Below are 4,861 nucleotides of genomic sequence, written 5' to 3'. Positions count from 1 at the left end.
TGCAGGTAAACAAAATATATCATGCTGTTTTATGTGTTTTGATTTTGATACATAATGTACTACAGTATACATTTTTCTTCAACTTAATTTTTTTCATTTGACTTTTGAAGGCTAGCCACAATGATACACATCTAATTCATTCCTTTTAACTGTAGTATGATATTCTATCTGTATTTATTCATTCCCCTATTGGTGGTCATTGAAGTTTTTGCTTTTTAAAAAAAAAATTGCAAATAAGAGCAAAGTGAACATTCTAGAGCAATGTCTTTGTGCATTATTATGTAGGATTATTTCTCTGGGTTCATATCTAGAAATGAAATTGCTGGGTATATGCATTTCTGTTTACTGCCAAATTGCCTCCCAAAGTCTCCCTTTAATTAAGTACTTGTAATGATGTCCTAACTGATGGCTCCTCCTCCAATCTCAATTCACTCCCCCATCTTCAACACTGTCAACACTTTATTATTCAGAAGTAGAATCCTGTGATTTCTATTTTTGAAATCTTTCAGTGATTTGTCATTGCTTAGAGAAAGCTAGAATTCCTTAGTATGGTATCAAGAACCTTTCATCTTTCCTGATTCTCTTAGTGGATCACCATACCCCCACATTCATCTACATTTCAGGTACACTGAGTGTTGTTGGGAAAGGGAAAGGGGAGACTGATTCTGGGCAAGCCCCAACAAATGACTCAGGTATATAGGTAGAAAAAGTTTTAACACTGGACCCATTCTGTAGCCAAGTTAATTTACTTAGGTAAACAATGTCCTGTATGTTGGAAAAATGATATCTATGGGTATTACGCTCGTAAGTTTATGTTTAATATTATTAGGTGAAGTTTTTAGTTGGGAGTCTTAATTCTATCTTTTTTCCAAAGGTAGAATTCCAAAGACACTTTCCATTGGTCGCAGTCTATCGATTGGTTTCTTAGAGTTTTATAGCTTTCACTTGCAGATAATATAGTGTCTTTTAGGATCTTCTGGAACCAGACTTGTAGTTTATTTAAGAGTTCTGAAATTTATAATGCCAAATGTTATTATTAGCATCGAACGGGAGCATTGTTTATTCGGTGGGAGGCTGGGAGAGAAGGGTGATAATTCGTTGCCCATCTACTATATTTAGGTTAGCATGTGTTGTTTTTCTAGTATACTCACACATCTGTTTTCCTTTTGTATGTAAAATATATACAGTCAACTTTGATGTGTGGTAATACAGAACAGGAAAAGCTCAAATTAACTACCTAGTATTTTACAAATAATCTGCATCCAAATCTCCCCTCCCTCCTTCCCTCCCCCACCCTCCTCCAGAGCTGAAACGGGAGGTAAAGCTTAACTGGTTTGAGTTACCTGTTTTATTCTGCAGCCACCGTTGTAAGAGTACCAAGTAAAAAGTCCAGTGACAGATAGGCTGGAATACTAAGCCTGGTGTCCTGATTTGATTAATCAAGGCTTGTTTATATTGGTTTAAGAACTTCTAAATTGAACCTGGGTTTGTTTCCAGATTATTTCTATATGAAAAAAGAACATTACCACTTATTCCATAGCCTTAAAGGTTTGTCTTTTGAACATATACTCAGAACTTTTACTTTTGAAAAAGATGTTGCATAGTATAAAATAAAACAGGTATTCACAGATATGTGAATTCAGTAAGCCTTGAGATTACAGAAAGTTTGAGGAAAAAATTTATAAATATATTATAGTTTCTAATTTTTAACCCTGCAGGTGGTCCATTTAGAATAACTTATCTTAAAAATGTGCATGTTTTTGCAGTAGTATTTAAAAATAAAAAAATAATGACCTTTTATGTAACAGTTATGTTTTTAAAATCTATTTGAGTCTAAGTCCATGAGAAGAAGTTTGCTTTTTGCCTAGAGCTCATGCTAAAAGCATGTTAGGCTAGGATTATAATAGGACTTTGAATGCCATGCCAAGCTTTTTAGCAGTGGCTTGCACCATTTTATTTCTATGTCATTCTTACGTTCAATACACTGTTTCGCATCTGTCTTTCCAGGTAGTAGTTTAGGGATCATAGATCGTAGATCTGGGGGGTGGGGGGCAGTGGCGGTAAGTGCATGCAAAGCTTTTAAATTAGGGGACAGTTACCCAGTCAAGTTTGTGTTTTAGAACAATAACTGAGGTAGCATAAATGAATGGATATTTTCGAGGGGAGAGAGACTAGATCAAGGAAGACTGTTTAAAGGGCTTTTATCGCAACCTAAATGAGAGATGAACGCCTGAATCATCGTAGTGGCAGTTGGATCAGAGAATTGGAAGAAAGAAGTTTCTAAGTTTAAGGAACTTGGCGATAGCATTAAAAGAATACAATGTAAGGGGCCTGATTTTCCTAACTCATTACTTTATGAAGGTGCAACAATACATACTCCAAAGTTTTTTGAAGGGGGCGGTTCTGTGACCTTTACTTAGTGGTCTTACCGCTAAGATCCTCCTTACTCCTGTCATACTTGGGTGTTGGTGAACAAGAGCATTGTGTTGATGACACATTAGTTGTGACATTTAATATTAAAATAACAAAATCCTTTCCTGGACAGAAGGTATTTTTGGTTGTTTGTAGTATTAAGAAATCTGAACACCTTTTGAAGTGAGTAGGTAGTAAAAGACAATGAGTTCTTAGATGTTTACCTCAGAATATATAATTTATATTTATAATATATAATGCTAAAAAAATATATCATTTAGTGCTAAAAAGGAAACTTTCTTAGAAGTCTTCTAAGAGGTCTGAGATGTCTGTGGGAAATTTGAAATAAATTAGTAGTCATACATTTTGATGTAATATAACCAATATGTGTATTTCCTTTCAAGTAAAACGTAGTTTCATAAGTAAAAGCCACACCTTTGGTTACTCTACCTATCTTCTTTACTGATGGAGCTGAAACTACTCTGGGGTACCTGTTGTCCCAGATCTTCACATGAACTGCTTAACAACAAGCCAGGAAACTGGCTTCTGCTAGTTTGTATTATAATCTAGTATCTCCAGTTACTTCACTAATACTTCTTGAAATTCTCAAAAACAGTATCATCAATTTGATTGGGAAAAAAACCCCCAAATGCCATAGAGGAATGTATTTATCTGTTGCTGCATAACAGATTACTCCCACACTGAGCAGCATAAAACAACAAACATTTATTAACTTAAAATTTCTGAGGACCAGGAATTTGGGAGCCGCTTAGCCAGGGTGGTTCTGCTCAGGAAGGCTTGACTGGAGCTGGAAGATGGGATCCCTGGAAGGCTCACTCACATGGCTCTTGGCAAAAGGCCTCAGTCCCTTCCTGGCTGTTGGCAGGAAGCCACAGTTCCTTGCCATGTGTGCATCTCCGCGGGGCTGCCCGAGTGTCTTAATGATACGGCAGGTGGCTTTCCCCAGTGCAGGTGAGCCAAGGAAGAGGTCACTGAGGAAACCACCATGCTCTGTCACCCAGTCTTCTGCTGTATTCTGTTGGCTGGAAGTGAGTCATAATGACCAGGCCTCACTCAAGGGGAGGAGAATTCCTTCTTGATGGAAGGAATTTCAAAGAAATTTGTGAGCATATTTTATTTTATTAGTATTTTTTTGGCTGCATTGGGTCTTCGTTGCTGCGCGCGGGCTTTCTCTGGTTGCGGCGAGCTGGGGCTACGCTTTGTTGCGGTGCGTGGGCTTCTCTTGTTGCGGAGCACGGGCTCTAGGTGCGTGGGCTTCAGTAGTTGTGGCACGTGGGCTCTAGAGCGCAGGCTCAGTAGTTGTGGCGCATGGGCTTAGTTGCTGTGAGCGTATTTTAAAACCACATGTATTTGGAAGTTAGACAATAAGGTGCAGCGTCTCCAATTCGAATGTAGATGCTGACTAATCTAGTCTGCTTTTGAGTAGAATTGCCTCTAAATCAAGTCATTTCAATAAAAGGCAGGCTATATTAAGTTAAATTTATAGATTATGATTCAGTGATTTTTTTTCTAATTGGACTATAGGTAGATTTTTATTTTAAAAGAGCAAAACCTAAGCCTTTGGAGTTTGCTTCTCATTTGAAAGAGGAAAACAATATTACTTGTACATGACCTAGTTTTCATTTATTTCTAAAGTACTTTATTTTCCTGGTGTAAGTGATCCACAAATAAGAGACAAGAGAGAGTATGAGTTAGAGTTACTTATAGTGAGTGACGAGAGACATTTCAGCATTCACAGACCATTAAGTATGCAACTATTCTGATGTTTCTAAGATTAGGTACTGTATGAACCAGAGCCGGCCATGATGATGTGAATGATAGTAGCTAGCCTTTATTAACACTTTCTATGTGCCAGCTTCTATTTCAAGTGAGTTATATTAGCTAATTCCAGCACTTTGTGGGGTAGATACTGTTACTACACCCCATTACATAGATGTGGATGTGAGGCATGAAGGGGTTAAGTAACTTGCCATAGATCACACCTCTAGTAAAAGGCAGGCCCAACATTCAGAGGGTGCTCTAAAGGTGCACGGTTCTTAGCATATGCTAAGCATTTGGTAACTGTTACAGGAGTGACTCAGCATATATAGCCACTGGATAAAGAGACATCAACATCTTTTTCTTACGTGTTTTCTTACGTATGTTCAGTGGAGGGGGTGTTCCTTTGTTCTGTATTCTACTTTACTAATTCTCTCAAGTTGCCTTTCTTATAACCAGTGTTCAGAGTAAGGGAATGTGTGCCAGGACAGTGTAGTGGTTAAAAGTGTAGGTTCAGGAGCCATTGGGCCCCTCTTCCAAATCTAGTGCCATTGCTGATTAGCTTTGTAAGCTTGGAAGAATTTTCTGACCTTTGTTAAAATACGGTTTTCTTGTTTATAAGATGGGATAATAAGAATACTTACTTTAAAAGAGTAGTTGTGAGCTTTAA

The sequence above is a fragment of the Physeter macrocephalus genome, chromosome 7 (genome assembly GCF_002837175.3).
Source record: "Physeter macrocephalus isolate SW-GA chromosome 7, ASM283717v5, whole genome shotgun sequence".
In the NCBI taxonomy this organism is placed as follows: domain Eukaryota; kingdom Metazoa; phylum Chordata; class Mammalia; order Artiodactyla; family Physeteridae; genus Physeter; species Physeter macrocephalus.
Note: the sequence above shows the minus strand (reverse complement) of the source record.